The sequence below is a fragment of the Euprymna scolopes genome, chromosome 46 (assembly GCF_053919585.1).
Source record: "Euprymna scolopes isolate OS-2025 chromosome 46, ASM5391958v1, whole genome shotgun sequence".
NCBI lineage: Eukaryota > Metazoa > Mollusca > Cephalopoda > Sepiida > Sepiolidae > Euprymna > Euprymna scolopes.
In genome coordinates, this window is record NC_136527.1 from 210376725 (window position 1) to 210389008 (window position 12284).

Here is a 12284-nt window from a genome sequence, read left to right on the forward strand (position 1 = left end):
TTCTTAACATGGGGAGGATGTTTTGTACCTATTCTGAACTTTAACCGTACAATTGAATAAACAAATATCATAAAACTTTAATTAGACGTGGAAATACGATTTAAAAAAATAGCGCGGATCACTCTCTGCATTAGCACCAAACATTTATTTGCTTTATAAATGGATCCGGAATTGAACAAACATTAATTTAACAGACCTTTTTTTTCCTTTCAGATTAAATTACAATTTAACTTTTTGGTGCTTATACATAACACGGACCGTGCTGAAATAGTAACGCTATTATTTAGAAACCCATGCTTGGTGAGCGGGAACATAAAATAATATTCTGTAGTTTCATATAAAATTTAATAAACAACAAAAACCATAAGAATTGAATTCAACCTGAACATCCTATAATAAGTAAAAGGCAATGTAATCTGTAAAAAAAAAAAAAGTCGGAATAAATGTTTCTAATTATTATTATTAAAATATATGAAAGTTTCTAAAAATGTATATTAGCTGAGAAGTCAAACAAAAAGATTTTAAAAACTCAAATATATAACAAGTAGACTTTTTTATTTTAAAGTTTTATTTGTTTCGAAAATAAAGTGATGTCGAATTGCAAAGTTAAAAAGAAAACATGTTGACAAGTATAAATGTCTATCTGTAGTTTTTGTTTTCATGATTGAAGTGATTATCGAGATTTCCCAGTTGAATGTTTGAATGTCGGCTATCTTGTCGTTCTAACTTACCAATTCGTCATTACTTGTGTTTTTAATTAAATAGACGCTTTAAAACATGTTCACACACACACACACACACACACACAAACAAAATAAAACTATCCAGGTAGGTAAAAAAGCACGACCATCGTAAGAGATGGTCTTTCAGCTGCAAAACGACGTCATCGTCGAGGTTCTAGCAAGCAAGATAGTTGACCCACTAATAATGAGCAGGAATTTTTACAGAAAACTTCAAAATTGGATTTAATAAAAGTAAATAAAGAACACAATGAGTTATATTGACAATCCTCCAATATTAATAAAAGGGGGGGGGGTTATGCGTTAAAAAGCAATTGACCATTTCGTTGGATTATGGATTTTAAAGATTAGAATACGTTCTTTATTTACTCATAAATTACATTTAAAAAGAAAAGGAAGGAATATTTTTTTACTAATCTTTGCGATCAAAATTGTTTATAAGGGAATTCGATGAACTGAACTCCATAGCGTTTTTAGAATTGTTTAATCAAGAAATTCAAGTTTTACGGTATCGCTTTTAAATTGTTAGGTGAAAGTACAGAATATTTACAACACACTCTCCATAATTCATAATTTCATTTTTTTTAAAATAAGTTCTGAAAAACAAAACGTACTAATAAGAAAGAGATAAACATTTGAAATAACGTTTTTTTTTTTTTTTTTTTTTTTTTGTCTCAAACATTTCATGACCTCACTTTGCTGTATTTTGTTTTTAAGAATTTAATGGCGGCGTCGTATGAAAAACAATGAATTCAGGAATACGGCATTACTGAAAAATGCTATTTATGTAAACATTTGAAAATGATTTTTCAAGTTATATAACTTGAGAAAAATACTACGAAACAATTTGTTCAATTGTAAATTGAAATAATAACGTTATTATTTAGAAATCCAACAAAAAGAGGTAGGGGACTCCAACTATTTTGAACTTAAACTAACAATAAATACTATACATTTGAATTTAACCTGAAAAAATAAACACGGTTCGTAAACTGAAGAAGTTCCAACAGAAAAGTTTAATTTGTTTTTTTAATTTTTTGCTTAACAATATACTGTGAAAAATGAATGAAAATTGAATGTAAGTTGAAAATCCAGAAGTCTTGCAGTTAAGTCCCGGCAAAGTTCGACAACTCTAGAAGGGTCACATCAGTATTTTACACCGTCAAATCACGAATTATTAGTTTTAAAATAAAAAATATGTAATTAATATAAAATATATAATTAATATAATTTCGACGAATTATTAAATGCATAAGACAACAACATTTTAAGAAATGCTTAATTTTCAAAGTTGTTTTATTTTGTATAAATTTATATTTTGTTACGTGGTTCATTACTTCACATTTTATTTTGTTCGTTTTTCTGTTAAGACAATAATACACTTTCTGAAAATTGTTTCATTTTTCTGTTAAATAAATAGTTATAAATATATAAACATGTATATTTTGTTCGTTTAATTATTTAATCAAGTGCTTACTTCAAATATTTAAATATTTTTTATATTAATTACATATTTTTTAAAACTTTAATAATTTTATTTTAAAGCTAATAATTCGTAATATTCGTGATTTGACGGTGTAAAATACTGATGTGACCCTTCAAGAGTTGTCGAACTTTGCCGGGACTTAACTGCAAGACTGCTGGATGTTAAAGTTAAATTCAATTTTTACCGTATATTGTTAAGCAAAAAATAAAAACACAAATTAAACTTTTCTGTTGGAACTTCTGCGGTTTACGAACCGTTTTTTTTTTTTTTTTTTTTTTTTTTTAGATAGGAGTTTCAGGTTAAATTCAAATTTATAGTATTTATTGTTAGTTTAAGTTAAAAATAGTTAGCTGGATTCCCCTACCCTGTGATTCTTTTCTGGGACGCCAGCTCGCCAAAATGTACGCTACGGGCCAAATTTCATTCCATCATAAAAACAACTTTCTACAGCAAAACAAAAACAAACATATTTTTACACTTTTCTCTCGCGATTAACCGCAAACTGCCGAAAATCCTAACGAAAATAGCACGGTCTGTATTCTGCATACACTGAAGAAAAATATAGTATTTTAACAGAAATTAATGGCGCCGTAGTATGAAAAACAATGAATTCAGAAATATATTATATGGAATACGGCAGTACTACGAGTATATTATGAATTTTTAATCCGGAAAAATTCTATTTTGATAAGTTACGATTAAAGAAAAACACTACGGGGGAAAAAATTAACTTTCAGTCCCTTTTCCTAGTTTCTTGGCAATTTGCATCGTGCAGGCATGTTCGTAATTTTGGAAAAGGAGGAGGTAACAACTGTTTGTTAATACAGAACAACTATTTTTAGCATCTTTAGTCGACCACAGGTGAATTGATATTAAGTAACAAGGAATTGTTGAAATAAATTATCGTATTTTTAGCAAAATGCGCAGTTACTAATTTTTTTTTTTGTATCGATTCGTCAAAGTATTTGATTCTTAATAGCATATTAGCAATATTTGGCCACTAGAAGAAAAAGAAATTATTTAAAGGTTTTTCGTAAAATTATTGAAAATATTGTTTTGCTAATCTGAAAGATAATAATTACTATAAACATATTTCAAACCTTATTTCAAATTATTTACGGTAAATGTTACCTTACGTTACAACAGAACACCGGCCACTCTAATTTGTTTTTTAGGGGCATTCGAGGTCGCTGACAACGTATCTGATAATCAAACCCGCCGCAAATTTACCGTTTGCATGGTATGAACCCTTAGAACTTGGGACTATTTTGTGCCATTTCACCACATTCGGTAGTGTTTTCTCACATGATATGTTCGTGTGCGATCGGGCGTAGTGGGGTGTCGTATCACATCGCGTTCGCATATACTGAAGGAATATATATATATATATATATATATATATATATATATATATATATTACTGAAATTAATGATGCCGTCGTACGAAAAAACAATTCGTTCCTGAGGTATAAAAAAAGTATATTTATGAATTTTTTAATCCTGAAAAATGCTGTTTATGAAAACATTTAAAAATTATATATATATATATATATATATATATATATATATATATATATATAAATTAAAAACATTACGAAACAATTTGTTCAATTGTAAATCGAAATAATACCGTTATTAAGAAACCCAAGAGGAAAGGGCCCATTTCGAACTTAAACTAACAATAAATACTATAAATTTGAATTTAACTCCCATCTAAAAAAAAAAGAAGAACCCCAAAAAAACGGTTCATAAACTGCAGAAGTTCCAACAAAAAAGTTGGAACTTCTGAAAAAATTATGAAAAACTGGTTTATTTCACTTGACTTACATTGACTTAAATTAAGGCCTAAACTTTTTTAAACAGAACGTAATTATGGACGATTTTTTGTTTAAAATGCATCTAGCACATTTACTGGATCATTATGAGTAAATTTCTTTAAACATATGTTAATTTCGACATAATGATTTCACCTGAAATGCGTTGGGTTTAAACGATTACGAATCTACACAAACACTTTATATTTTCTCGCAATTATTTTCTATAGGTTAATTTGACATATTTTTTTTTTAATTTATTCTAATTTCGACATGATTAGTAGTTGTCATGTTTTCATTTGAAATACGTTTATTAAAAATATCATTAATATAAACAAACACCGACAAATCTTTCTGATGTACATAGCCATAACGAAACGAATTTATCATATGTTAAGTCACGTAAATGTATAATCTAGTTAAAATATTTTAGGGAAAACTATCTTAAGCGATTAATGGGAATTCGCAGGCATCACAATACAAAGCCAATGAGCACGGCTTATTGTTCAGTTATCTTTCTTTACTGATACTTTTTAATAGAGGATCATAGATCATTTCTACAACACCTATAAAATAAGTAATACTTGATTTGGTTTTCTTGTAAAAAAAATAAAACAAACATAGAAAATATACATAATGTATAGGTATGCACACGTATAAAAATACATTAACTTAAAGGAATCCTAAATAGATGTAAATATTTTACTTATTATATTCATTTAAAAGTAAACTCCATTTTTCTTGTTTTAATTTGTGAGAAAAGATTGATAATTTTCTCCTTAACTTCTGAATGACTGCTGAACCTTTTTTTCAAATGAAAGCACTGCGAGTGCATTTAGTCTTTCGCAACGCATGGTGCTCCTTAGAAAAGTTTTTACTCTTTTCAGAGTTGAAAAACAACGTCCTACCTCTGATGTAGTCATGGGAATTGTCAAGATAATATTTATGAGTTTTGTGATTTCACTAAGAACATCGTTTAAATTGTTTTCCAAAATAAATTTCAGGAGATCAGTTACTTTGCAATACTCATGGATATCTGACTTATTATAAAATATTTCTAGCTCAGTTTCAAACTTTTCTTTGTCAATCATGGGATATGCTTCAGTTAGAACTTTTTTCTTAGAACTAGCAAAGCTTTTCTTGTAAAATAATTTAGCAAGTATTAAATGTTTAGTTGAAGAATATCTGACCGTTATATCAACAGATATATAGTCACACAGTTCTTTAGCTTCGCCCTTGACTGATTTTGAAGGGTTTTCACAGTATTTGGTGTTTCTTATCTCTAAAATAGCAGTTTTGAAATTTGTTATGTATTTATTGACTTTATATATGCTAATTTCCTGAGAAATAATTTCAACATGAGACATAATTTTATGAAATAGCTCAAACCAAAATATGACTATTTACTCGTTCAAATATTTCAGAATTCCTGTCGCTTCTGCAACGGTCTCATCTACATATGATGTTGACTGAATTTCAGTGACAGTTTTTAATGCTTGAACATTTACATGAACTCTATGTATGTTAAAGTTCCACCTTGTGGCGGATGGACGTGGAATGCTTTAATCCAGATGCTTCTTGAGAATGGACAGACGCTGTGGTGATCTAGAAAAAGTCGGAATAGCTAAATGTTAGAGATAAATATTCTAGCATTTCGTGTAATGCTTTCTGCATTTCTCATTAAATTAAGTTGATGCGCATAACAGTGTGTGAAATGTGCATTTCTATAAACTGCTTTTATTTTCGCCTGAACCCGGCTTTTTGCCTTTCATGACATTAGCACCATCAAATGTCTGAGCTATCAGTTTTTGGCGATTCCCTTGAAGGATTATATCTAATTGTTGTAGAATACATTTTGATATCCCATAAGCGGTTTGGTTTTCTGGAATAAAGAATCGCCAAAAGCGTTCAAGCATTTTCCATCCAAGACGTACCGTAAAACAATGATCACGTAGAAATAAAAAAAATAAACGTGTATCCATAATGTTGAGTAGAAATGACTTGGGGGTGCTGCAGTAAAAGTGTCAGAAATTTCGTGAAAACTATTGAATAATTCCACCCGCTATCTTATGAAGCTTATAAAACAAACACCGTGTTTTTAAGGGTTTTAAACTTCTAACTTTACAGGTGAGTTTCAAAAAACACTACTTTTTTGTTTTAAATTTTAATATATTATTTATTGATCTTTTATCTTCAATTTGTGATATATAAAACTTTGGTACATTATTTACTTTTTAATAGACATTTGAAAATATGGGGGGGGGTGAATAAAAAAAATGTTTGTCTAAAATATTATATTCGGTTTATTAGAAAGAGCATAAAATTTCAGTGACCCTGAAAATATCGTAAAAATAGAATCAATAGAAACATTTTGATAGATTTTTAAAGTTTAAAAATTGAAAAATACTGAACTCGTAACATTCAATTAATTTCATTACTATTTTTTCAAAATATATTTCTATTACTTTTTATACAACTTTAGTAGTTTATTTTGGAAGTTTAATCCATAAAGAAAATAAACAACCCACCTTTAAAAGAGAAATTACGAGTTTTTTTTTATATTTTATTTGCAGTTCGTGTTAGGGGTGTCAAAGATTCCTACAAAAATTTTGATACACCTAGTGCTGCAGTTCCGCAGGCACGAGCCGCCACTGATTATATCCCAAAATTACGAAAATCGATAAGGGTAAAAATTATTAAAGAAAATAGAACATGGATTTGGAAAAAAGTAGTCGTAATACAGGAGGGCTCAAAATCGGGATAATTTTGCGTTTTGATTTAAACAAGATGGCGGCAATTTTGCACTTGTTAACACGATTAAAGTTGTTTTGTTTAATAATGCAGTAATATTTAAGTAATTTTTTCAGAAGAGATGAATAATTTAAATGAAACATTTTTTCGAATTAAAACAACATTGGAGGGTCAACAACAAATTAATAATTTAAATGAAACATTTTTCGAATTAAAATAACGTTGAAGAGTCAACAACAAATTAATAATTTAAATGAAACATCTTTCGAATTAAAACAACATTGGAGGGTCAACAACAAATTAATAATTTAAATGAAATATTTTGCGAAATAAAGTAATATATATGATTGATCCCTTGAAAAATAAAAAAAGAAAATTGGTATTATAGTAAATTCGAGAGAGTTGATGCAGTGATTGCAGGTGATTAAATGACTTACTGACTAGATTTTTTTTTAACGAATGATAAAAAGTAAATTTTTGTATGGTTTCAAATGTTAAAAACTTCAAAGACTATATATTGAGTATTTGAATATGTATGGCTAGGTTCCCTTCCTCTTATTTGGATACTTTTCTGGTACCAAAGGTACTAAAGTTTTTTTTCTGATAAAATACAAAAATAAATTATCAAATAACTTTTTAAATATGGTCACTAAAACTAGATTGCAAGCTAGGTCTGGGCAGTCCTCAACTAGTGAGTTCCCCTAGGGCTTACCCCCCAAGGAGGTCGGAGATATCTCGACAGGGTCAAGCCGTTGTCATTAGTAATATAGAAGTAGGAACTCCTTCTTTCGAAGTGGCAAATGGGACTTGTTCGGCCGAAAATAATTTTAAGGTTGCTCCTTGTGGAGCACCCTTATGTAAAACTTGTAATATTCTTATAACATCTAAAGAATATAAGTCAAATGTGACTAATAAAATATATTATGTTATAAATCATTCTAAAGAAGATTTGTCATGTAGGTCCCAAAATTTGGTCTACCTGTTGTCCTGTAAAAACTGTAATTTACAATATGTAGGAGAAACTGTAATGCCTCTAAATAAACGCATGAGTTTGCATAGGACTAGCACTAAGGGATGTATTCATGCTGTTAAACATTTTAAAGAAACCTGTAGTCAGTCGTCTTTTTCCGTACAAATAATTGAAAAATTTAAATGTAATGGATATAATAGTCTAGGTAATGTAGATAACGATATCCTAAGAATGCGTCAGGATAATGAAGACGATATAATTAAAAAAATGCGAGTAATTTACCCATATGGGTTGAATAGTCAAATTTAAAAAAATAACATACAAGATTCTGAAATTATAGGTAGATTATATCCAGCTTTGCCTCGCTACGGTATTAGAGATAGAACTCCTGTTAATAGAAATAATAGAAAATCAGTTATTTCATGCGAGGATTTTTTTATTAAAATTAAAGATATCATTATTAATAAAATTTTTGAGTCGTTCAATTATATAAGAAAATTGCTTAATCAAACAAAAAAGAAAGTTTTGAAGGAAATAGCATCTAAAATATTATTACAACCGGATATGATATATAAGGACTATTTCATTCAATGGTAGTAATATATTCTAGATATAATTGACACTAAATTATGTAAGCCACCAGTGAACGATATAAAAAAGAAACCTAAAAATGTTTGTGTAGTTTTGTATGAAAATAAAGGTTTTGATGATGTAAATTTACCTAAAATATTTAATAAACAAAAAAATATACAATTACTACCAAATGAGTTCCAGAAAAAAGATAAAAAACCAATAGTTACATATAAACTAGGGCCAACAATACGCAATAAGATTTTTAATTATAAGAAAACGGTAGAACATATAAATATAAAAGATAATAATATAAAGATTCCAGAATGTGAATGTAATTCCTCTCCGTTCTGTAATAATGAGATAAAACATGTAATTACAGGAGATTTAAATATAGTAAATAATCCTAAATTAAGAAAACTACTTAGTAAGGGTCCAAATTATAGAGAACCTAAATCCCTAAATTACACTAAATGCGTTAAAGAAGTAACTAAAGCACTAGAAGGTTTTATTATGTCAATGGTAAATAAATATAAATTAGCACAGTCTACGTTTGATGCATGGAAAAATAGTATACTTGAATGCGTAAATAAAAAGGTTAAACATATAAAACAATTTAAACACCCTAGAAAAACTAATCCTCTTTTAAAAAAATCAGAAATACGGGAGGAACTTAAAATACTTCAAGAAAAGTTTGTAATAGTTCCGATTGATAAAGCGGCAAACAATATAGCTTTTATATGTAAAAAATATTATATACAATGTTTATTGATAGAAGTAGGACTTATAGGAAACGATTCGGATACTTATAAAGTAAGTAATAGTAATTTAGATAGCATTATTTTGAATAATAGTATTATTAATGAAAAAGTAGGATTAAAGTTAGAAGATAAACACAAAAATCTTCCATGTATGTATTGGATACCTAAAATGCATAAAAATCCAGTTGGTGCTAGATTTATTGTAGGTTCAAAGACGTGCATCACTAAACCTCTAAGTAAAGCTATATCTAAAATATTTAAATTAATTATAAATCAAATAAATAATTTTCATCTGAAAAGTAAATTCTATAGTAATATAAATCTATTTTGGGTAGTAAATAATTCCAAACTAGCGAAAGAAAAATTAGATAAAATAAATTCCAGAATAAAAGAAAAATCAATAGCTACTTATGATTTTAGTACACTATATACTAAAATTCCGCACGAAAAACTTATAAAAGAATTAAATGATACTGTAGATTTGGCTTTTCAAGGTGGAGAAGGTAAATATATAGACTTTTAAAACTCTAAAGCTTTCTGGTGTAAAAATAAAAATAGCAAAACTAGTGTTTCTAAAGGTATTTAAAAAATACTTGTAAGTCATCTTATTAAAGAATGCTATTTTAAAATAGGAAATAAAATATTACTCCAAACGATAGGTATCCCAATGGGATTGGATCCTGCACCATTTTGGGCAAATTTGTATTTACATAGACTCGAGTATATATATATATATATATATATATATATATATATATATGTCATCATTATTAAAAACAGATATATCTAAAACATATAACTTTCATGGGTGTAGGAGATTTATAGATGACCTTATATGCATAAACGATAATGATGAATTCGAAAAAAATAAACATCTTATATATCCAAACGAACTAAAATTGAATTGTGAACATAGAGGACAACAGGCTACATTTCTGGATTTAGATATAAAAATTGGGGATGGGATTTTTCTTTATAAAATATTTGATAAAAGAAACGCATTTCCCTTTAAAATAGTACGTATGCCCCATAAGTATAGCACCTGCCCTGTTTTTGTGTTTTATGGAACCATTATGTCAGAGTTTTTGAGAATAGCTCGCGTTACTCTAAAATTAACAGATTTTATACCACCAGTTTCTAGCTTAGTAATAAGGATGATAAAACAAGGTGGAGATAAAAATAAAATATTTAAACAGTTAAATAAAGCATTTGTTTGCTATCCTGATGCTTTTGAATCGTTTAAGATAAACCAGACTATATTAATAAAGGAAATCCAAAACTATATTAGCAATGTATAAAATGTATTTATAATTACATATAATAAATTTATAGATAAAAAAATGTACTATGTAAAAATAAAATATTTTTAACCTTTATATATCTAATTTTAAATAAATAAAAATGTAAATATACAAACTACTAATTATAGTGGGGGTGATAAGTAGTTAAATGGATTAATCCAAATCTTATAAATACAAGACTGATAAATTAAAAAATGTATCCATTTTAAATGTGGAAATTGATGAATCGCACAGGTAAGAAATTCATTTTTATACTATGAAAAGGTTAGTAATTGCAATTAAGAATAGGAAATTGGATAAAATTTTTGTAACATGTCTTCTTCCTAAGATTAAGGGTGGTGGTGTTTGATCAACACTGCTGGGGAGCCATGATGTAATATACTGTTTTGTTTTTAAATCCCCGAAACAGTGTTTCATGGTAAACAACTGATGATCCCTTGAAAAATAAAAAAAATAAAATTGGTATTATAGTAAATTCGAGAGAGTTGATGCAGTGATTGCAGGTGATTAAATGACTTACTGACTAGATTTTTTTTTAACGAATGATAAAAAGTAAATTTTTGTATGGTTTCAAATGTTAAACTTCAAAGACTATATATATATATATATATATATATATATATATATGAGAGATAACTTTATATGGAATTATCATTAAGCAGATAGTTTGAATATATATATGTGTGTGTGTGTGTGTGTGTGTGTGTGTGTGTGTGTCATAGCATGTTTATTGTTTTTACATTATAATTTACCTTTGAACATGTCGTAATCAACGGTTGTATTGTGGCTATAAAGTCCGACAATGAAGAAACTCCAAACCGGATGTTTTGTCATGATTTACTCTGACTCTTTTTACCTTGCCTTTAGTAAAGAATCAACAAAGCAGCAGAGTGTAGCTATTCGTTTATAGATGATGAATATTATTAGAATATTAAAATATTTCAAATTTTCACAAAGAAAGTCTGAGATATTCATCGTAGTTATGATTGTATCAATATAAAATTAACCTCCTGGTCATTGCTGAGAAGATAAGCTGCGCAGTTTAGTTTATGGGATAGAATAAGGAAGGTAAGAATAAAAAACCAAACATGTCACAATAGTCACAAGAAAAGCATCAGCTGATGATTACTGAAAAACAATCAGAAATTTTATGATTATAACAATTTAAGTGATTCTTCTTAAACATCATGATTGTATCAATATAAAAGATATTCATCATAGTTACGATTGTATCAATATAAAAGATATTCATAATAGTTACGATTGTATCAATATAAAATATATTAATCATAGTTATGATTGTATCAATATAAAATATATTAATCATAGTTATGATTGTATCAATATAAAATATATTAATCATAGTTATGATTGTATCAATATAAAATATATTAATCATAGTTATGATTGTATCAATATAAAATATATTAATCATAGTTATGATTGTATCAGCATGAATGTGAAATCTCTAAATAATTTTCATAAAGAGTCAAACAAATTCCATAACGATAAAAAATAAAAATATTTTATTACAAAAATCACTTTAAATAATATTGGCAATAAATGAAATAAATTAATGTTTTCTTTGCAGATGTTCCTGCTTGAAGGCTTTTGTTGAATCTGAACTAGTATGTGAATTTTCCTCTTCTTAAAAAATACATCTAGTGCAACATATGAGCCACACAAAAGAAAACTCTTATTTTTGTACAATGTGTGCATCGATTTTTTCTAAGAAATAAAATCTAATGCGATATATGACAAAGCTGAGGATTCGTGTGAAATGTTTTATTCTGATGAATCAAATTCAGTAAAACATAAGGATTGTTGTTAAATTGTTTGTTCTCGATTATCAAATCTAGAGAAGCCTGTAAGAACTCTTTCTGGAGAAACC